Consider the following 24,535-nt stretch of genomic DNA (forward strand, 5'->3'; position numbering starts at 1 on the left):
ATTTTATGAAGAGGTTCCCAAATGAGCACAGACTGCTGGCTAGAGGCTAATCCCTTATACTGAGGGCAGGGAGTATGTATTAATTACTCCTCACTTTGTTCATAGCCATTATCATCCATCCTACTGTCCTGGAATAAAACTATTCAGATAAACATTTTTTATCCATGTGCTACCCTTGAGTGTGAGTATGATGGATGGGGGTGAAGGGGTAGTTGAGTGTCATTGATCTGAAGTCTGCAGTACCCTGAACCAACAGAATCCAACCAAGTCCCCTTTTCAAATCTAACCACTGTGCCCAGATGGATGAAAAGTTCTTGCAGTGTGTGTGTGTCTATCTATGAGTCTTTTTCTATATATCTTGATGGGAAATAAGCACACTAATTCAGCCATAGTGCAAGCCCTTTAGGTAGATGAAAGTGACTCTACTTTACGTAGGCTTTAAGGTTGGAAAGCACCTTTCTGCCAGCAACCCTCTGAGGTGGGTAGCCTAAGTTTGCTGGTCCTCTTTTGGGTATTGTATTTAAGTGAGGTAAAGCTGTGCAAAATTGTCACCCTCACTCTTTTCTTTAGTCATCAAAGGCCTGTGGTAAGAACAAAGTCAACATGAGCAGGGATGACTAAGGAAGCAGTGGATGACCTGGTGTTTCTAAATGAAGATCTTTCCCAGGACTCAGTTGAACTGAGGCCAGACCTAGGTCAAAAGGCAGACAAAAGATGACCTAATTGACCATTGACTATAACAAAAATATCAATCTGTGAGGGCTTAACTAATTTGCATGAGGGCAAAGGGGGAGGATAGGGAGCAGGCCCTCCCATAGTTAGAGCCAGAAGTGAAAAAGACCTCAGAAAAATATAAAATGCCAAACTGTTGTTGCCATGTGTTCAAAGGAAAATACCTTGTGCTCAATTATATTTGGAGGCAGTTGGCCTAAGTCAGGTGGCTACCTCCACTTCAAAGATTCTGATTCCAAGGCTTCAGGGATTGGTCAGTTTTCCCCTTATTATGTAAGCGTTGTCACTGGATACCATGAGAACACAAAGAGACCTGAGAGCTCAGAAAGGGTCTGCCTGAGTTTGAAGAGCACAGTCTTCAAAGGAACTAAGAAGGAAAAGAAGGCTTCCCTTGTGCTAGCCTTCCCCTTGTCCAGGAAGACCTTGGTCTTCCTAGTTGGGAGTGCTCCTGGCAGTTGTGTCTAGACTCTCATTGTGTCTGAGGGGACCCAAATAGGAACGTGGGACACCCTTGGTGGTCATCAGATGGGTGAGTTATCGACCCCACCATGAGGCCCTTAGAGCTGTGTCCTACGTCTCAGCTAGACTCACAAACAACTTATAGTACCTGGGTGGTCGGGGAGGTGAGGGAGGTGAGAGAGAAGCTGAATGATGAGACTAGGGAGAAGGTTAGAAGGCATAGAGGAGACTGTGAGGGAGATGTGAGGGAATTTCTTGTGCCCCAACTTGGCTGACTCATGGACATTGAAATATGCTTTGTTATTAATGTATTTATACCTTGTTAATTAATTACTTTAATCAGTTAATTTATTGATTTATTGATGTATTTATACCGTTTTTCTATTTTAAACAAAGGATCCATTTTCACCTCTACAGTGTAATATTATGCAATTGATTATAAAAAATAACTCACATGCTGTCCCTCCTTTACCCCACTTGTGTTGGATGAAGTTACATGTATATGTAAATTTAAGATTTCCAAACTCCTTTACACATATTATTTAATTCTAAACATAGCTTAATCTTTTTTTGCAACATTCAAAGCTGTTGAATTGAAAATATATCCCTTCAATTCAGAGTGCTTTAGAAGAGTCACATAAACTACATTGTTTAAATTGTTATTATTTTGGTATTCTTATTAAATACAGCTCAAAGCCTTAATGGCAATGACTTTAAAGTATCAAGTGATTATACAATCAGACCTCTTGTGACTTTTCCCGCCTCTGTCAAATACCAAGTAAGATGGCACTCATACATTTCTTGTCTGCTGAAGTAGATCTGCAGTTAAAAAAGAAGGAAAGAAAAGGCCTATGGGAACTGCCAAGAATCCAGGAGTTCACTATATAGTTGGTTTGGATTTCAATTTAACATGGAGTGTTAAGTTTCATCAGATATAGAAGTAGTAAACTAGAAGGAATCCATGATAGGTTATCAGTCATCCAAAAAATAAAACAGAATGCATATAACGAAGAATGGACTTAATGGGAATTATCACCACTACGTAGGGGACAGGGGAAAATCTCAAACTCTAAAACTGGTTTTAAATAAAAAACCCACATCATAGAAAATAGGGAAAGACATATATAAATTAGGACACAAGATAGGACTGTAGTTTTGTCTTATGCATGGCAGGCATTCAATAAATATTTCTTTAACAAATGAAGTAATGATCAAATCATCACATGGTCTTAGTTTTCTGGTGTGTTTTGGGTTTATAGATTTTGATTGTTTTGTTCTTGTACATAATTTCACTGAGTTCCAAAGAAACATACCCACAAATTGTAAGCTTTGGATGGGAATTAATGAGAACAAATGTGCCAGTCTACTTGTTCAAATAGAGGAGCTATCTTTCCACCCATAACCATGTGTATGTTCAATTGCTTCCATTCCTTTAACATAACTCTGGTTAATCATGACAGTGCAATCATCAGTGTTTTACATCTCTCAGAGAGAGATATCATCATTTTTAAAGTGTAACCTAAGATGATCTTGAGTTATTTCAATATTACAAACATGGCTCTCATCTTATGTCCTTGATACCTTAAGTATAGTTGTTTGAAGTATTAGGTTTTAAGTCAATCTCAATTAAAAGTTTAGGAAGAAGCAAAAATGCCTGAACTATGGATAATAGTAGAAACAAAAAATATGTGCAATCTACATATGAGGCAATCCCACCATTAAAAATTCTGGAATGACTGCTCACTAACAATGTACCTCTCATTGTTTCCTTGAGCCCCTGTTTCCCTCCTATTGCTTTCTCATTTTCAAATAAGTGTCGATTTGGAACATAAAGCATTTTGGGTTTTCAAGTACAGGAAAGCAGATTTTATTAAATGATCCATGAGAAAAGATTATATCAAGGAGGGAAAAGTCATGTCTGTCATCTTTTAAATGCAAAGGTAGTATTGACTTTCAAAAAGAAAAACAAACACCAATCACTTCAGCCTCTAAACTGCTTTTACAACTCTCTGTGCTTCAGGATTATGTCAAAGAACAATCGGTTTCCAGTCCTGTTTACAAGTTTGTCCTGAATGGCAGCTCTTGACAAGAAACTTCTCAGTTCCAATCTCCAGGATTAAATAAATTCATTCACAACAAAGAAAATAGGACCACCAGGAGAGCACCACTGGATAATGATAGAGCCAACTGCAGAGGTACGTGGAGTGTTAGCACTGCCTTGGGTACTATTCTTTGGAGTGTGTGGTGCAAAAGGTCAGTATTGTTTTATGGTGCAGAATTTACCACCCTGCCATGCCAACAGCAACACCTAGATTGTTCCACAGTTAATTCTTAAGTTGTGAACTAGCAGTTGGATTATTTGAGCTTTTCCCTGCCAGAAATAATCAGATATTCAGGGGTCATTATATGAGCAGCATACTTCTAAGATGGTTGACAAAGCTATCTCTTATGCTCTGCATTGAAAACTGCAGGGATAATGTTCTTCAAAATGAATCAGCTCATGTAAGTCTTTCTTATACAACTAAGTTCTATAAAAGAGTTTGAAATGATCAAGTATCCTTTTAATTCATATTTCAAATGAATAGCACACTTACAATACTACCTTTTGAAATTTATACTGACTAATTATAATTAAGATGTCTTTAAAAGTACTATTGTAACTGTCATTAAAAATCTTGGTATTAAAAGAGGATATTATCAGAAGACCCAGAACAAAGATCCCAAGGCCATGCCAGTGGTGCCCCAGTCAGCATTCCCAGAGCCCGGTCTCCATCGTTATCCCAGTAATGCTTACAGACGATGACATGGTTGACAGACTGCTGTACGTAAGGTCCTGGATATGGATACTGGTATGGTATCGCATAAACCTGCCCATTAGTAGGCATAGATAACTTGAGTTCCTGGAGGCTATGCACCATTATAATGACCATAGCCAAATACCTCTGCAGACTGTGTGGCATAAGCTGTACAAGGAGGAGGAGATGGAGCAACGGCAGTCTCATCATACATGACTGCTGAGCCAGCATAAGCTGTATTTGTTCTGGCATCCTGGAGTGCAAATTTCCATGCCAAGCAATCATCTTCACTTTGTGCACAAAGATTGATAGTTGTCCCATCAGGGAAAACAATTTGCAGTATGCGGTCTTTTGGCTAAGCCTCAGGAGCCTGAAAAATCATAGCACTCATTTTCCATTTGGATGTTGATGCAGTCCACCAGCATGTCAATCTTCTACATTCTACCTAGTCTGGTCATCCTAAGAGATTCGCTGCTCATCTGACCAGAGATCGAACCAGGTTTTTTTCCACCTCTTCAAGATTGTGCTTTGTCAAAGCAGCCAACCACTCTTCACAAATGCCATCCTTTCACCTTCTGGAGAATTCAGTTGGCCACGAAACTCAATGTGGGAGTCTGGTCAGAAGGACAGAATGACGGATGCACTTGCTCAGGCTCTTCCCTACTGGACACTAGCTTAATCTTTTGAGGAAGAAATTCAAAGGGCCAAGGTATTCATTCGAATAAGTTTCAGTAGATGTGAACACTCAACCAAGTTTAAAAGCTTGTGAGATGTTAAGGAGCCACTTCATGGTGACATTTTTTCTCTAGTATTTTATTTGTCAATTGATTGGCATGTGTGGAAAGCTCTAGTCAATAGTCAATTAGTTTTGAATAATTATTTCCACACTGAAATTCATCTGGATTATACCAGCTGTTCTGTTGTGTGTCAACATGCCAATGATGTAGTATTGTGCATTTCATTTGAATATTGGATTCACCTCCTTTGGAGAATCAAGAGAAGAATGAAAAAGTAAACAGGAAAGAGATGTCATTAGGGACTTACAAAAATTGAACTGTTTACTTTCCTACATGGAAAAAATATCATAACCCTTGAGAGTTTTCTCAGTATTAAGATAGTTGGAGGGAATATTTTATATATACATACACACATGTGTGTATGTGTGTGTGTTGTGGTGGGTTTATATATATATATGTTTAGGTGAGTACATACATACACATATATATATGTATATATGTACCAAGGTATATGTATGTAGTCATCAGATAAAGACCCACCTGAGAGGATGTGACTAGCAACCACCACAACACAAGGAGAACATGTGGAGCAATGTGTCTAGCAGACTCCATACTGAGCAGGAAACAGGCCAAATGAGAAGACATGAGTTATTCTGGAACATCACAAGTGTCAGCTGCCCCTCCACCTGGAACCCAGCACCACACGTGCCCTACAAGGTTGCCCTTTAGGTAGGATCCTCATAGATCCATCCTCTTCCCACTCACACTATGTCTATTTATGAGAGAATATGCCCTGCTTTGATTGTGGGGGGGGGTGGGGAGCTATTGTGATTTTTCTTATCATGTGATTGAACTTCATGTCTTTCCCTTGAAATAGCTGTGTCCTCAGGGACAGCACATAACTTGAACATTACAGTCCTACACTACCAAACATGCAGTGCTCCCTTTCCTTTTCTTCTTCCCTCACTCACCCTCCCTTCTGTGCCCTGTCTCTCTGTTCCCTTATCCCCACACACGCTTCTTTGAGTGTCCTCTGAGTTCCCTTAAAGCCAGTCACCCGTTTTCTCACCAGAGTCTGAAGATACTGCGGTGCCACTGCTGGCTCCCGAGTGTGTTTTCAGACAGGAACCTTGTGCAGTAACAACACAGCATGAAATCTGAAGTGACCTGGGCTAGGTCACCTCCACTGGCGGCTTTACAGGCACTGGCTGGTGAGGAGAGTCACCTGAGGGACCTAAGCTCACTTCTGTTTTTAGATAGCACATTCACATTTAGTGTGCTGCCTGGGGGCTCATTAGGGAGTCAGTGTCCTAAACAAATAACCCTCTATTTATGGACCACAGGGTCATCTCTGCAGAACTGTTCTGTCTAGAGTCTGGAGATCAGGACTCAAACCAGCTCTCATTTACTTGGTGCAAGATTCACTTTTGTATTTCTTCTATGATTTTCCTTTCCTGTTTTCCTTTACATGCTTCTTTTGATTCTTGTCTTGGGAAGTCAGATTTTTCTGTACAGATCTGGTCTTTTCCTCAACATGAATGATTGAAAGTCATCTATATCATTGAATGACACTTTTTTCCCTTGAAGTATTATCCTCAGATTTGAGGGGTAGGTGATTCTTGGTTTCAATCCCAGTTCCTTTGACTTTTGAAATATCCCATTCCCTTCAATCCCTTAATGTTGAAGCTACCAGATGCTGTGTTATGCTGATTATATTTTCACACTACTCAAATTGTTTCTCTCTAGCTGCTTGCAGTATTTTCCCCTTGAACTGGAAACTCTGAAGTTTGGAATATTCCTAGGAGTATTTTTGAAATATTGAAATTATTGAAATATTGAAATATTCCTAGGAATTTCTCTGTTTGGGTCTCCTTCAGGAGGTGATCACTGGATTCTTTCAATGTATATTTTGCCCTCTGATTATAGACCATCAGGGTAGTTTTCCTTGATAATTTCATGGAAAATAATATCTAGATTCTTTTTGGATCATGGCTTTCAGGTAGTCCTATCATTTTAAAATTATTTCTCCTGGATCTATTTTCCAGATCAGTTGTTTTTCCAATGAGTTGTTTCACGTTATCTTCTATATTTTCAAACTTTTGGTTTTGTCTACTAACTGCTTGGTTTAACTCAAAGTCATTCATTTCCATGAACTCAATTCTTTCTTTCAAGACATTATTTTATTCAATGAACTTTTAAACCATCTCTTCCATTTGGCTAATTCTGCTTTTTAAAACCTCCTTTTCCTCAATGGCTTTTTAGATGTCTTTTCCCAATTGGGTTAGCCTCTTTTTAAAGCTGTTATTTTCCTCAACATTTTTTGTTTCTCCTTAAGTAAGCTGCTAAATTCTTTTTTAAGGTCTTCTATTGCCTGAGAGCAGTTTAAGTTCCCTTTGGAGGCAGAGGCCTTGACTTCCTCTGACAGTATGCCTTGTTCTTTCTCATCTGAAAGGATGGGGGTAGACACCTGTTCCTCAAGAAAGTAAGCTTTTATGGCCTTATTTTTGTTCCCTTTTTTGGGCATTTTCCCAGCCACTTACTTGACTTCAGAGTATCCTCTCCACTGCCACCTGGCCTCACGACCACCAAGCCAGCACTTGGGGACTGAGATTCAAATGAGCTGCTCCCAAGCCTAAGGGGCTTTGGGCAGGGGCAGGGCTGCTATTCAGTGTGAGATTAAGATCAGCTGCTCAAGTGGGGACAGGGCCACCACAGAGGGCTCATTTCCCTCAGGGGCTTTCTGATGAGACCTTCAATAATGGATGCAGGCTGCTGCTTGCTTTGGGAACTCTGTCTGCTGCTGCCTCTCCTGCTGCCACCTGAGCAGGCCTGAGTTATGGGGAAACCATGTTCCCCTTTCGGCCAATCCAAAGGATCTGCTCATTGACATTTGACACTTGTGGGTTGAGGGATCTGGGGTGCTGCGGGACATTCTGTCCCTGAAGCCTGCTTGGATCTGCTACTTTCAGTGCTGGGTGGCCAAGGCCGGGCTGGGATCTGCTCCATTTTATGTAAAACTGACAATCATAGCCTTTACTAACGCTTTAAAACCAAGAACTAACTTATGGCAGAATACATACATACCAATATCCTGTGACTTTTAAGAGATGCTGAAAGACCTCTCAACTCAAATTCCATACTCCTGTCAGCCAGTTAAAAGATTTCAAACTTTTGTACTTCCAGATTCACAGAATCAGTATTGGAAAGAAAACCAAAAGTTCCTCTCAAATAATTGATATAACTCATCAGCCAAGAGACTATTCAACACCATCCTAATCAATGGTTATCTCAAACCTTTGAAGATCATCAATGTGGTGAAGATTCTGAGAAACCCATTGCATTTTGGTCAGCCCTCATTGTTAGAAAGTGTTTCCTTTGCATGGAGCTGGAAACGCTCTGCAATTTATTCCCTAAGGTAAGTGGATTTAGTTTCTGGAAGGCCATTTTTATATGCAAACATGTCTGGGGAAGGAGGGAATACATTAAGTGAGCTTAGTCGAGTTTCTCTGATTTCTGATTGTCCCTGAGTGGGACAGAGAAGTCTGTGATTGGGGCACAGATCTGATAAACTGTGATGTGAAAAGGTTGGGTCAAAGGAACGGAGAAGGGGAAGAAAAAGGAAGTTAAAAGGATAATTAATATGGGAGGATGTTGTGACAATCCAAAGCTGCTCTTTTGAAAATGAAGGGATGGCAGCTTGGTGGCCCAGAGGGAAAGGGTGCTGAGCCTAGAGTCAGGAAGACCTGAGTTCAGAGGTTGCCTCAGACATTTCCTAGCTGAGTTACCCTGGACAAATCACTTGACTTCAGTTTCCTTGTATGTAAAATAGGGACAATAATTGCACCTAACTCACAGGGCTGTTACCAAATCATTATGAAATGAGATAACATCTACAATGCACTTTGCAAACCATTAAGCCATATATAAATGGTAATTTATTATTTTCTCTACGTAAAATGAATTTTCGTACATTAACTCCTCTTTTCTTATTTGTCTTCTTAACATCATGCAGAAATACTTTGTCCTTGCTTCCCGTTAGTGAAGAATGATAAATTAACATCTTTGTGAGCAAACACGAGTGTACTCAGGAAGGCACCTGTTTAAAGAAACCCTGCATTGGTTCTTTAACAAAGCAGGAAATTCTCACTAAGTGGCTGGTTTGATAAGGCCTAGTTTCCTTTGAAGTTTATGGGAATCTTTAGGGGGCCTTTGATAGAAAAATCGTGACTGAACATTGAGTCAGCCTGCTCTCCAGTCCTCTGCTGCTGTCTACAGAGACTGGTACCAGAAGGCACTCCCTACTAAATAACAATTGATACAGATGCAGCCAGTTGTGGATTAGGCAGGTGAAGGAAGAATGGCGCCATGTTGTGTGGCTTTCATCAGGCTTTAATCACTCAACTGCTCGCTTGCTTACCCTGAGACCTATCTCTAGGGTTCAAAGCCTTGAAGGAAGGGAGAGAACAAAGAATCCATTGTTGTGTAATTAGGCTCAGAGTATCTGAACATTGGTCCTGGGGCCAATCTCCTGTGCAGGTGAGCTTCTTATTCTAGACCCTTGAGTGTTCCATTCTGGATTACTCTGACGTCTCCCTCCATTTATGTTTGAACATTTTGTGAACAGGTTCTCAAATGAGGAGAGGTTGTTGGCTAGTGGGGAATCACTTATACTGGTGGTAGGGAGTATATACCATTCAGTCCTAACTTTGTTCATAGCCATTATCATCCATCCAACTGCATAGGAATAAGATTATTCAGATATACAATTTTTATCCATGTGCTGCTTTTTAGTGTGGGTGTGATGGATGGGGCCAAGGTGGTTGGGGAGTTGAGTGTCATTGATTGGGAATGGGGCCATCTCAATAGATATATGGATACAACAATTACTATGTTCTTGTTTATCTGTGCTAGGCTCCATGCTATGCCTAAAGACTGATGGGGAAGAGAAAGCAGAAAAGAAAAAGGAAGAACAAAAGAAAAAAGGAAGGGTCATAAAAAGAACAAGAAAGAAGAAGAAGATAATGAAAAGAAGGAAAAAGAAAAAGAAATGGAAGGAGAAAGCAGGGACTGGAAAGAGAGGAGGAGAGGATGAAAAAGTGGAGGAGAAAAGGGAAAAGAGGAAGAGGAATATAAGGAGAGAAAGATGAGGGAAAGGAGGATGGTGAGACGAAAAAGCAGGAGGACAGGAGGAGAAGGAAGAGGAGGAGGAGGAGAACAATCACCCCATCTACAGGGGAAGAACAAGGCCTGGCCAGTCACCTCCCATCAGGGGGAGGGGTTTGTGGCCTCCTGTTGGGACCAGCAGTTTAGCACTCAAGCAGCAGGACTGATTTGGTTTCTGGAGGTTTCCCCACCTGGCTTGGGACAGCCTTCCTTTTGTCCAGGAAGACCTTAGTCATTCCAGTTGGGAGTGGTTGTGGCAGTCGCCTCTACCCTCTCAGTGTATCTGAGGTGCGTCAGACTTCAACATGGGACACCCTTGGTGGTCATCAGATGGGTGAGTTATTGATCCCTCCATGATCTCCCCTAGAGTTGGGGCCTAGGTCTCAGCTAGACTCAGAAACAAACTTCAATACCTGGGTGGGGGGCAGGTTTGAGGATGAGAGTAGGGGGCAAGGTAGAAGGGATAGAGGAGATTGTAAGGTGGATGTGAGAGAAATTCTGGTGCCCTAACTTGGTTGACTTGTGGGTACTGAAACTTGTTTTGGTGTTAATGTATTTATACCCTGTTTTTCTATTTTAAATGAATGATCCATTTTCACCTCTACAATGTCATGTTAAGCAACTGATTATAAAAAATAACTCACATGCTCTTCCTACATTAATCCTACTAATCCTACTTGAGTTGATTGAAGTTACATTTATATAGAACTTTGAAAGTTTCAAAATTATTTACACATATTATTGAATAATAACATTGCTTAGTCTTTTGAGGATGAAATTCAAAGTGTTTGGTGGTTAATTAGAAGAAGTTTCAGTAGATGTGAACCCTCAACCTAGTTTAAAAGCTTGTGAGCTGCTAAGGGGCCTCTTCATGGTGAGGTTTTGTCTCTGGGATGTTATTTTTCAATTGATTGGCATCTGTGGAAAGCTCAAGTCCATAGTGAAAACCTTCTCAATACTTTTTTCCACATTGATATTCTTCTTCATCATACCAGTTGTTCTGGGTGTGTCAACAGGCAAATTGCTCCTGTAGTACTGTTCATTTCATTTCAATATTGGGTTTCCTGTGCTTTGGAGATTCTATCATCTCTAAAGAGGTCCAGTGCTGGGGCTGGACAGGTGGTGTGTGTAGCAGGTGTCTAGTGACTAGGAGGAAGATATTGTTCAGCAAATCATGTTGTAGGCATTTTGGGGAGAATTTCAAATGAAGAATGAGACATATGAGTAAATATAGTATTAGTTAAACTTTATCAAACATTTGGGGATGTTTATCATCTACATGTACATCATCTGCAGTAATTGCTACTAATGAGAATGCTTGAAAACTATTCTACCATTTACTGCAATGAGAAGATGGCAAGGAAATACAATGACATCCATCTGAGAAAAGGAAATATCTGAGATCACATGAGAGGTTTCCTAAGAGAATCAACACTACCTTGACAGCTCCTGATTTAGGAACAGCCATATTATTTAGAGAGCATGACTCAAGAGTTATACCAGATGCAGGAAGTGGTGATGGCAAGCAAACTTTTCACCCAACAATCTGGAATATTGTGTCCACCACATTCCCAGGAACCGAGCTTCCAAAGTAGCAGATCAGAAATGAAGAGGGAATGAAAAGGATGTATTGAAAAAAAGAAGAGAGAAAAGACTTTAGATGGAGGGATGAAGAAGGCCAGAGACTGAATTTGGGGAGCTGAAATGTAGGAGAATTTGTGGAAAAATGGAAGGATGATTTGAGATGATGGAAGAAAGCTGGAAACCATCTAATGAGGACTGCAGATTGAGAAGGATCAATGAAAAATTCTCCAGAGGGGAGGAAAAAACTCAAGGAAATGTAGAAGGTATAGCAAATAAGAAAAGGAAAGTGAGACACATTGGTAAGGACAGAAGGAATAGAAAAGTTGGATAAATCTGCCTATCTGCTGCTTAGAGAACTCAGAGAAAATACTTAGGTGTGACTGTCAAGTTTTTAAGTGGTGAAAAACGAAAGTGAATCAACCAGTAAAGAAAACAGGGAACATGGAGGGAAGAGTTGTTAAAGGAGTAAATCTGTAAGAAAAGTTAACCTATAAATGTTGGGATTAGGTGATGAAGTAGATGGGGAGCTTGAGCTGGAGTCAGTACGACCTGAGTACAAATCCTACCCCAGAAAATGGCTAGCGATGTGCCCATGATCAAGTCACTTAAACTTTCTTAGTCTCAGTTTGCTCATCTGCAAAAGCTGAATAATATGTCCCACCTTGCAGAAATGTTACAAGGATCTAAAAATTTAATATTTTAATGCTTAATATACATACTAGCTGTAGAGCAGTAGTACTACTAGTAGTACCAGAAGTAGTAGTAGTGGTAGTAATTGTAGGAGTAGTAGTAGCAGCAATAGTAGTAGTAGGGGGAGTAGTAGTAATAGCAGCAGCAGCAGCGGGAGTAGTAGCAGTAGCAGTAGTAGTAGTAGTAGGAATAGTAGTAATTGTAGTAGTAGTAGTAACAGTAGTAGTAGAAGTAGTAGTAGGAGTAGGAGTAGTAATAGTAGTAGCATTAGCAGCAATAGTAGTAGTAGGAGTAATAGTAGGAGTAGTTATAGGAGGAGCAATACTAGTTGTAGCACTAGGAATAGTAATAAAAGGAATAAACATGTAGAAGGAATACACATATAAAGCAAACAAAAAAAGTACATCTTATAAATAGAGTAAAGTAGTAATTAAATCAAAAAGCATGGAATATTACTTTGGTAACAAGGAAGATCAAAACATATAGCCAGAAGATAACAAAGTAAAAACTCCTACATCCAAAACCTCCAAGAGAAATATGATTGGTCACAGGCCCTGGAAGACCTAAAAAAGGATTTTGAAAATCAAGTAAGACAGACAGAAGAAAAATTGGGGAGAGAAATGAGAATGATGGAAGAAAATCATGTAAAATGAGTCAATAGCTTGCTAAAGGAGACACCCCAAAAATGGAAGACAATAACACCTTAAAACACCCAAATGGCAAAAGAGGTCCAAAAAGCAACTGAAGAGAAGACTATGGAAAACCAGAATTGGCCAAATGAAAAAGAGGTCCAAAAGCTCACTGATGAAAATAATTCCTTAAAAATTAGAATGGAAAAGATTAAAGCTAATGACATTATAGAAAATCAAGAAATTGTAAAACAAAACCAAAAGAATGAAAAAATAGAAAACATTGTGAAATATATCACTGAAAAACAAATAACCTGTAAAATAGATTCAGGAGAGACAATTTAAAAATTATTGGACTACCTGAAAGTCGTGATTAAAAAAAAGAGCCTAGAAATCATCTTTCAGGAAATTATCAAGGGGAACTTCCCTGATATTCTAGAACCAGAAGGTAAAATAAATATTGAAAGAATCTACGTATGACCTCCTGAAAGAGATCCCCAAAAGAAAACTCCCAGGAATATTGTAGTCAAATTCCAGAGTTCCCAGGTAAAGAAAAGAATAATTCAAGCAGTCAGAAAATAAACAATTATAGTATTATGGAAATACTGTAAGGATAACACAAGAGTTAGGAGAGATGCTATAATGTACAAGCTACTAGATCTTGTGTTGACCTGATTGTATTTACACAATACTGGAATAGGATATTCCAGAGGTCAGAGAAACTCTAGAATTCAAACCAAGAATCACCTACCCAGCAAAACTGAGTATGCTATTTCAGGGGGAACAATGTATGTTCAATGAAATGGAAAATTTGAGTTTCAAACACAAGAATCAAGAGAAGCATGAAAAGGTAAACAGGAAAGAGAAATCCTAAGGGGCTTTACAAAGTTGAACTGTTTAGATTCCTACATGGAAAGATATTTGCAACCCTTGATTTTTCTCACTATTAGGATAGTTGGAGGAAAAATTATATATATATATATATATACATAATCACATATATATGTAAATATGTTTATGTGTGTGGTGTGTGAATATGTATATGTATGTGTGTATACACACATACACAGTATATAGCCATCAGATAAAGACCCAACTCAGAGAAAATGACTATCAGCCATAGCAAGATCAATGGAGAACTTGTGCAACAATGTATCCAACAGACCCCATACTTAGCAGAAACAGGGACATTGAGAAGACATTAATTTTGCTGGAACATCACAAGGGTGAGCTGCCCCTCCACATGGAATCCAGCCCCACACTTTCCCTACAAGTTTGCCCTTTAGGTGGAATCCTTACATATCCCTCCTCTTCCCACTCATGGTGTATCTATTTATGAGAGAACATGCCCTGGTTTTATTGGGGGGGGGGGACAAGTGTGACTTTTCTTACCATGTGATTTAATTTAATGCCTTTCCCTTGAAATATTTGTGTCTTCAGGGAAAGCACACACCCTGAATATTGCAGTCCTGTACTACCAAATATGCAGTCCTCCCTTTCTTTTTCCTCTCCCCTCCTCCTCCCTCCTCCCCCTGCCTGTCTCTCCATCCCTTTAGCCCCACACCCCACTTTTGGCGTCTCCTCTGAGTTCCATTAAAGCCAGTCATCCATTTTTCCGTAGTTTCAATTAAGGGGTCACTGGGTTTCCTTTCACCTACGAAATTCTACGATGCTCCCTTGACAATACCTGTTCATGCCAATGAGCCTGTCAACACAATATTTTGAGAAGTAAATTAAGGAAAGAGATGGTCACGGTCTGGGGTCAACCTACCTTACCCAGGAACTTTGAGTCTGTTAGTATATGTCATTGAAGTAAAGCCACATTGACAGAGAACTGAGGTGGAGAAATGTAGGAGGTTAATCTAAATGCTCAGGGACTAGTTTTTGATCTTGTGTAATTTCTGAAAATGGAGCTTCACAAAATTGTGTTGTTGGAATGCTTGCAGGAGTGAGATGGACAATTAGAGAGCTTTTCTGGAGAATACACAGGAATCTCTGCTTAGTTCATCAGGGCTTTTCTGCATGAGGGAGAAGGTGCTTCTGACTGTGTTACATGTGCAAAGGTGCTTCAGGAGGTGGGACTCAAAGATGAGTGACTGTGGAGGAGACAAATGTATTTCTCCAAAGAGGCGCCATTTCATTATCAATGTGTTCCATCACATGGTAGTGGTGAAAAGCACTAGTTTACTTAAAATAGCAAAGCAGTTGAATTGGCATTCAGGGACTCTTCCTCACTTATTAGCAGCAAATGCTACATGGATGGCTCTTTTAGTAAGTCAGAGGGGACTTCAAGCAATGACAAAACCAACCATACACCATACACAAACGGAGAAAGAATAACAATAGTGAGGATAATAATAACTCCCATTTATGTAGCAATTAACTCTGTGCCAGGCACAATGCTGGGCACTTCAGGAGCAGTTTATAATTACTTCATGTGATTCCCACACCTGGGGGAGTAGCTGCTATTATCAGCCCCACTGAACAGTTAAGGCAATAAAGGAAGAATTACTTGTCCAGGATCAAAGACAAGACAGGATGGTCTTGGAAATATGTTAGTGTTAAGTACGAAGGGAGGCAACTAATTTTTTAAGTAAATTTATGAATACATATTCATGGAAAACTTTGGCTTCCCTCAGGAACTTCCAGGGGAGGCAGTATAGCACAATGGTCTCTGGAGCAAGAAAATCTGAGTTCAGATTCTGCCAGTAAAACACACTAGACAGCTAACTTCACCTTCCAATTTTCTGGGCAATATTCTATGACCATAAATTGCTGGATAATTGCTGAGCTCCTGACTGGCTGAAATTTTCTCACTGTGTGGTCCCTAATCAGCTACCATGAAAGAAATCCATACTCAAACAAAATGCAGCCTCATAACTTTGAGAACTAATATAATGAATACTCAAATGATGAGAAACACTTATTCTTATGTATTCATATACTTGTACCTTATTCCGACACAAGATTTTTCTGATTAAAACAATAGGAACTTTAAGGTATTTAATATACGTATGTCTACATAAGTACACCTGTGAAATTCATTGGTTCAGTACTTGGAAATGAATTTACCTACCTCTAATTACTTCTAGTAAATATGTTTGTGTGTATATAACAAATCATCAATTTCATTTCCCCACACTTTGGATTAAGCACCACTACGTGCTAGACACTGTGCTAACTTCTTAACCAGTATTTCCTTTGATCCTCACCACAACTGTAGGAGATAGGTTTTATTATTTTCATTTACTGTGCCTTGCCCAGCACACACAAGGAAAGTGCCTGAGGACAGGTTTGAACTCCGTCTTGACTCCAGATCAGCTGCCACCTAGTTGCCCTCATTTAATAGGAAGGTAGTTTTAAGAAATAAGAAGGAAAGATCTCTTTATATTCTCCCCCTTTTGCTAGAAATGGGTGGGGAGAAGAATTTCACTCTTATATTCATCAATAAAGATGGGAAAAGAAAAAAAATCTTTCATAAGGAAGCCTCTTTGACTAAAGATACATACACAGGAGCACAAACACTGCTTTATACAAGTTAGGATGACAATATTATATATTTTAATAAATATCCCTTCTGGGTTCTTACTGAGAAATGGATTCAGATATTTAAATGAAAGCAACCTCCCCTCCTCCAAGCCATTTTAGGAGTTTCCTTAGGAAAGAAAAGGGATCTTTGCTGATTATTTCTTTGGCCAGAAGGCCTCCTCTATCTCAGTGAGCTGTGTTTAGCAAATGAAAATTTATGTGAGACAAAAGAAATAGGATATAACATATGCTTTTCACCACAGCTTTTTAAAAGTATAGGTGGGCCTAGAGTGTGAGGGGAAGAGAACATTTTGACCAAATATCTCATTGAAGAATAACACACTAACTGGGGAAACTTTTGTTATTGCTTCAGAATCTCTTATCTTCTCCTTTAATTGGGATCGAGAATTTAAATCCATGGAGAGAAAATACGCATGTACACATACATGTACAGACATGCATGTTTGTGTACGTGTATATGTTTAGGTGTTTATGTGTGGAAATAGAGAGATACATATACAGATATGGATATAGATATAGACATAGATACAGATAGGATATTGATAATGGACATGAATATAGATTAGATAAAGATAGGTATAGGTACAGGTACAAATTGGATATATATGTGGAAATGGGAACGTATACAGATTAGACAGGCATATAGATAGGGACCCAGATATAGATGTGGATATGAATATAGACACACTGATATAGATATGAAAATAGATACAGATACAGATTCAATATAGATATGGACATGAATATAGATATAGATACAGATTGATATAGGAACAGACACTGATTGAATAGATGTAGAAATGAAAACATAAGCAGATTAGATCAGGACATAGATACGTATATGAATATAGATATAGATACACATACATATAGGTATAGACACAGATCAGATAGATATGGAAAGAGAAACATAAGCAGATTAGATAGGGATATACATATAGACACAGATATAGAAATTTATATGAATATAGATATAAAAATATAGATATGGAGATAGATATAGATTACAAATAGATAGAGATATATACATATATAGATAGATATAGAAGTAATCTAGGTATTGAAAGAGTTAGGTACTAAGGTAAATTCAGGAAAACACATTAACACCGAACCCTTTCAATGCTCACATCCCAAGGGAAAACACCAAACCTTCTCTCAGTCTGTAGGTACTGAAGGTGATGAGTCTAGCCCCGTCTCAACCCTCAGCTTCAGGGGAACATGGAAGGGTAGTAACTTGCTCCTCTGCTGACCACTAAAGGGGGCTCACCTTGCTGTCTGACTCACCTTTGTTGATCACCTCAGATACACAGAGGGATTGGGGCTTCTGTCTCCACTACTCCCAACTAGGGTGGTGGGGTGTTCCTGGACAGAAGGAAGGTCGTACAACCATGTCTCAAGTCAGGGGCCTCAGGCATCGGGGACCTCTGGGAACTGAGTCAGTTCAGCTGCCTGGGTGTTATTCTCCTGGCCTCAGCAAGAAGGAAGGAGGATTCGTACAGGCCACAAAATCCTCAAGTCCAAGAGGCCTCTGCTGGGATGTCAAGTGCCATGTCATTTCTTCCCCTGCTTTAATCTCCTCCTCCAAGAATCCCCAGCATCCTTGTCAACCTCCTTCTTGGTCATCATGGAGCCAGAGCACACCAAGGAGAGGATCATGAGTGTGGGGCAGAGGCGGGGGACCCAGGCCCTTTTCCTCTCCCCATTATTCCCAACCCCAACCCAGGCTCTAAGTGCAGAGGGTAGCTTTTGATTTTGGGAACAACCAACTTGGACCTCATTGGTCAGAAGGAAGAGACTAAACAGAAAACTGCTTACAGCAATCTGGGGCAGAACTTGTGGGTGTCCCACAGAAACGGCTGTCTGTCAGGGGTCTATGTGGGGATGAATGTCTCTGACCCCTGTGCCACTTGCAGTATCCTCCTCACTTCGGAAGGAAAGCTATGGAGCTGGGGTCGAAATGAGAATGGGACAGGATGATACCAAGAGAATGGAAGCCCCCAAAGTTATGGAAGTCCTCAGCAAGGAAGTGATCCTGTCTGTTGGCCGTGGGAGGAACCACACTCTGGCTTTACTGGCTTCATGTTTGCATTTGGAGACAATAAGATGGGGAAACTTGGCCTTGGCAACCAGACCAATGTGATCCCCAGCCCTGTCTAAATAATGTACAATGCCCAGCCAAAACCAAAGTGACTTGCGAGATTGAATTCAGCATCATAATGTACTGGAAAGGAAACCTCTGCTCCTTTGGGTACCCTGAATATACTCAACTGGGATACAATTCTGACAGGTAATTCATTGCCTGGCCTCAGAGGACAGAATATGACTATGAGCTGTTCCTCTGCCGAGTTGCCATCTTCATTGAAAAGACAGAAGATGGACAAATTTTGCCAGTCCCCAATGTCGTTGTCTGAGATGTTGCCTATGGCACCAATCACATGCTGGGTGTAGACTCTCAGAAATGTGTTTTCCCTTAGGGATTTGGAGGGGATGGCCAGCTGGGCCACACAGAGCAGAAGGATGTGATGGTCCCTCAACTGGTGAAGCACTTTGATTTCAAAGGCCAGGGGGTCAGGCAAATCTACGCTAGCTACATCTGCTCCTTCACCTTCTGTGAAGTAGGTGGCCAGGTTTTCTGGGGTGCTACCAACACTTCTCGGGTGTCCACCATGTATCCCCAAGCTGTTACAGGACCTCTGTGGCTGGACCATTAGAAGCTTTGCTTGTGGGAAGAGCTGTATTATCGTGGCTGCAGATAACAGCACCATCAACTGGGGACTGGCTCCAACCTAAAGTGAATTGCCCAAGTCTTCCACCACAGCCCAAGAAGTGAAAACCCTGGATGGCGTTTACACAGAGGAGGTTGCCATAGGCTACTCACACTCCTTGATGAATGCCAGGGACCAGAACAAGACAGAAAATGAAAAGAAACAAAAAATCCCTGAGTATAATCCCCCACACTCTCCTGATGCTGGGGGCAACAAGGCTGCCAGTAGTCTCTCCAGGCCCCTCCAGGCAGTTGACATTGGCAATGTGCCCCAGAACGCAAAGAAGGCAAGAAGAGATTTCTCAGGGAAAGGTAGCCTGAAGTTCCTATTCCTTAGTCTTCCCAGGTTCCCTCTTATAGGCAAATTCACAGTCAACTACCTTTTTACTCTAGCATCTTCAAAGCATTTCTTGCCCATTTTCTCTCTTTTCTCCCTTTCCCTAAGCCAAAAGTTCAATTAAAATATTTGCTTTTAGGATTCCTAAAAAAACAAAACGAAGTAAAAGAAAAAACCCTCCTTCTCCCAAGAGCACCCTTTTAAAAATCCCTGCTTTCAAGAACGTCATTATAAAAAAAAAAAAAAAAAGACTCCCTCTTGCAAAAGCATCCTACTGCTCCAAGTGGAAACAGATTCCAGAGAGGCTCCATGCAAGTAAATACATCTATACATACAAGATTTGCTTTCATATGGACTGCAGCAATGACATCTTTCAGGGCTAGCTGTTGTGCTAACAGCCTAAAACTGAATTTTGATGTAGTTTCCTAAGTAGTCAGTTTTATCCAGAACAGGTATTATGTCATATGAAGAATGTACTAAGCCTTTTCCAAAGCGTTAAAACCCAGAACTGACTTACGCCAGAATCCATGGCTGCCAATATCCTGAGAGGTTTAAGGGACCTTGGAAAGACCGCTGAACTCAAAATCCATGCTCCTCTCCGCCAGCTAAACGATTTCAACCTGTTATTTTTCGGGTGTCACAATCAATATTGGAAGGAAAACCCAAATTCCTGCGAACTAATTCATGTAACTCACCAACAAAGAGACTTTTGAACAATACCCTCAATTGCTGAGAAGCGCAGGGAAGGGGAATCGCTGTGGTTCCCTACTAAAACAGCGCTTGAATCGAACTCACTGTTTGATTCCTGGCCAGAGCCGCCCTTACCGACCTCTCCACCTTCATCTCCACTAATCAGCACTTGGTCTGTCCTCCATTCACGCACCAGCCACCTGTCAGACACACCTGGCCGCCCACCTCCTCCCCCTCCACTGCAGCCCCAACCTCAGCCCCAGTCCCTACCCAACCTCCACCTCCATCATGACAACATCGACCCCCTCTCAGGTACAGCATACTTACCACGAGGACACGGAGGTCACCATCAACGGCCAGATCAACCTGGAGCTCTACGCCTCCTACGTCTATATGTCCATTTCTTACTACTTTGAAGGTGATGATGGAGCGTTGAAGAACTTTGCCAAGTACTTCCTCCACCAGTTCCAGGAGGAGAGGGAGCACGCTGAGAAGCTGATGAAACTCCAGAACAAGTCCAACGACAGCATCTTCCTGCAAGACATCAAGAAACCATCCCCAGAACAATGGGAAAATGGGCTACATGCAATGGAGTGTGTGTGCTCTACCTTTGGAAAAAAAATGTTAGTCAGTAGTTACTGGAACTACACAAGCTGGCAAATGACAAGAATGCCCCCATTTATGAGATTTTATTGAAACTCACTACCTGGATGAACAGTTAAAGTCCATCACACAGCTAGGAGATCATGTTACCAACCTGGGTGAAATGGGGGACCCCAATTCTGGCCTGACAGAATATCTTTTTGACAACCACACCCTTGGAGACAGTGACTAGGAGAGCTAAGTCACACCTGGCTTCCCCACCTCTGGGAACTGTTGGCATGACTCCTACTGCCTTTCAGTGCATACATATTTTGGTTATCTGATCATAATCTGTACCAAAAAATTACTACAATTTACATCCCAATAAACTGACCTGATACTGATGAAAAAAAAAAAAAACCGAAAAACAAACCAATACTCCCAGTCAATAGTAATCTCGAACGTTTGAAGATCACCACTGTGGTGAAGATCCTCTATGAAGACCTGAGGAATCCCATTGCATTTTCCACAGTTCTCGTTATTAGAAAATATTTTCTTTGCATGGACCTGAATACTCTACAATTGATGTCCTAAGGTAAGTGGATTTTGTTTCTGGAAGACCCTGGTCATATGCAAGCATGTCTGGGGAAGGGGTGAATACATGTACACTTGGACCTTAGCTGAGTTTCTCTGGTTCTGGTTGTCCCTTAGGGGAAGAGGGAAGGCAGTGAATGGGACATAGGCCTGCAAAATATTGGTATGGTAAGGCTAGGTCAGAGGCAGGGAGAAGGGGAAGGAAAAGGGAAGAAAGAGGATAAATACCCTCTGAGGATATTGTGAAAATTCAGAGCTCTTCTTTTGGAAATGAAAGCATAGTAGCTATGGTCCAGCAGGTAAGGGTGCTGAGCCTAGAGTCAGGAAAACCTGAGTTCAAATCCTACTTGACATTTACTAGCTGGGCTACCCTGGACAAATCACTTCACTTCAGTTTCCTTGTGTGTAAAACAGGGACAATAATTGCACCTACCTCCCAGGGCTCTTATGAACATCAAGTGAGACAACATGTAGAGTGAGCTTTCAAACCTTTAAGCCCTATGTAAATGGTGAATTATTTTCTGTACATAAAAAGAAATTTCTTAAATTAGTTCCTCTTTTCTAATTAGCTTATTTGTCATACTAACATCATTCAGAAATACTTTACCCTTGCTTTCAGTTCATGAAGAATTCTAAATTAAAATCTTTGGGAGCAAACAGAGTGTACTAGGGAAACCAACTGCTTAAAGAAACCCTGCATTGGTTCCTTTAGAAAGGATGAAATTTGTGCTATATGGCTGGTTTGTGAAGTCCTAGTTTCCTTTAGAGTTTACAGGAAAATTTAGGGGGTCTTTGATAACAAAACGGTGACTGAACAATGAGTCACCTGCTTTCCAGTCATTTGCTGCTGTCAGCAGAGGCTATTACCTGAAGGCCATCCCAACTAACAACTGATATCAGATGCAGCCAATTCTGGACTGGTAAAATGAAGGAAGAATGGGGCTATATTGTGTGGCTTTCATCAGGCTTTAATCCCTGAGCTGCTCCCTTTCTTAACCTGAGTCCTATCTCTAGGGTTCAAAGCCTTAAAGGAAGGTGGAGAAGAAGGAATCAATGGCTTTTTTAATTAGTCTCAGGGTATATTAACAGGGGTCCTGCTGACCAATGTCCTGTACAGGAGAGCTTCTTAATCCAGAGCCCTGAGTTTTCCAGTCTGGATTAATCTGTCTGCTCCCTCCAGTTATGTTTTGATATTTTGTGAACAGGTTCACAAATGAGCAGAGACTGTTGGCTAGAGGCCAATCGCTTATACTGGGGCTAGAGGGTATGTATCACTTAGTCCTAACTTTGGTAATACCCATTCTCATCCATTCAACTGCACTGGAATACGACTACTCAGGTAAGCATTTTTTTTATCCATGTGACTAGGTGGGGAGTTGAGTGTTACTGATGGGGAATGGGGAAACCTCAATACAGACATGGATAAAACAAAGTTCTTGTTTACCTGTGCTAGGCTCCATGCTATTACTAAAGACTCATGGGGAAGAGAAAGGAGAAAAGAAAAAAGGAAGAGACAGAAACGAAAAAAGGAAGAGGCACAAAAAGTCAAGAAAGAAGAAGATAAGGAAAAGAAAGCAAAAGAAAAGGAAAGGAAGGAGATAGGAGAAAATGCAAAGAGGAGGAAAGGATGCAAAAGTGAAGGAGAAAAGGGAGAAGAAGAAGAGGAATATGGTGAGGAGAGAAAGATGAGGGAGAGGAGGACATGGAGGAGTAAAAGCAGGAAGACAGGAGGAGAAGGAAGAGGAGGAGGACAATCACACCATCTACAGGGGAAGAAGAAGGCATGGCCAGTCACCTCCCAGCAGGGGAAGGGGTTTGTGGCCTTTGAGAGCCCCCTCCTCTCCTGTTGGGACCAGGAGTTTAGCACTCAAGCAGCAGGACTGATTTGGTTTCTGGAGGTTTCCCCACCTGGCTTGGGACAGCCTTCCTTTTGTCCAGGAAGACCTTAGTCATTCCAGTTGGGAGTGGTTGTGACAGTCGCCTCTGCCCTCTCAGTGTACCTGAGGTGCGTCAGACATCAACGTGGGACACCCTTTATGGTCATCAGATGGGTGAGTTATTGACCCCACCATGAGCTCCCCTAGAGGTGGGGCCTAGGTCTCAGCTAGACTCACAAACAACTTTCAGTACATGGGGGAGGTGGGCAAGGTTGGTGATGAGAGTAGCCGGAAAGTTAGAAGGGATAAGGGAGATACGTGAGGGGGATATGAGGGAAGTTCTGGAGTCCTAGCTTGGTTGACTTATGGGCATTGAAACCTGATGTGGTGTTAATATCTTCATACCTTGTTTTTCTATTTGAAAGAAATGATCCATTTTCACCTCTACAGTGCAATGTTATACAACTGATTATAAAAACAACTCACATGCTGTCCCTCCCTTACCTTACTTGTGTTGAATGAAGTTACATTTATATGTACCTTTGAAATTTTCAAAATCTTTTGCAGATATTATTAAATAGTAAACATGGCTTAATCTTTTCAGGAAGAAACTCAAAGGGCCTGGGGGTTCATTAGAATAAATTTCAGTAGATTTGAACCCTCAATCAAGTAGAAGATCTTGTGACCTGCTAAGTGACACTTCATGGTGAGGTTTTGTCTCTGGGATTTTATTTCACAATTGATAGGAATGTGTGGAAAGATCTAGTCCACAGTCAAAATGGTGTGAATAGTTTTTTCATACTAATATTCTTCATTATAATAGTTGTTGTACTGTGTGTCAACATGCAAGTTGTTCATATAATATTGTTCATTTCATTTAAATATTGGGCTCCCTGTGCTTTGCAGATCCTGTCTTCTGTAAAGAGGGCCAGTGCTGGGGCTGGACTGCTGATTTGCATTGCAGGTATCCAATCACTAGGAGGAAGATGTGGTTGACCAAGTCATGGTGCAGACATTTGGAGGAGAATGTCAAATGCAAGCTGAGACATATCAGTAAATAAAAATAGTATTAGTTAAACTTTATTAAACATTTGGGGATGTATGCATTCCATCACCTACAATAATTGCTACTAATGAGAATGCTAGGAAGTTATTCTGCCCTTTACTGCAATCAAAAGATGGCAAGAAAATACAATGTATCCTTCCAGGAGAAGTAAAAATCCCAGGTCACATGAAAGGTCTGCTAATTGAATCAGAATCACCTTGACAATTCTATATTTAGGAGCAGCAGCATTCTTTAGAGAGCATGACTGAGGAGTTACTCTAGGTGCAGCAAGTGGTGATGGCAAACAA

General features: G+C 40.7%; 2 pseudogenes; one reads left to right on the plus strand and one right to left on the minus strand.

Moving 5' to 3' along the window:
* The first annotated feature begins 1,055 nt into the window (after nucleotides 1-1,055).
* Nucleotides 1,056-22,845, plus strand: LOC140500207 (ferritin heavy chain-like; annotated as a pseudogene).
* On the minus strand, nucleotides 3,889-4,522 carry LOC140500208 (pleckstrin homology domain-containing family B member 2 pseudogene; annotated as a pseudogene).
* Nucleotides 22,846-24,535: the final 1,690 nt, after the last annotated feature.

The sequence above is a fragment of the Notamacropus eugenii genome, chromosome 4 (assembly GCF_028372415.1).
Source record: "Notamacropus eugenii isolate mMacEug1 chromosome 4, mMacEug1.pri_v2, whole genome shotgun sequence".
Taxonomy (NCBI): Eukaryota; Metazoa; Chordata; class Mammalia; order Diprotodontia; family Macropodidae; genus Notamacropus; species Notamacropus eugenii.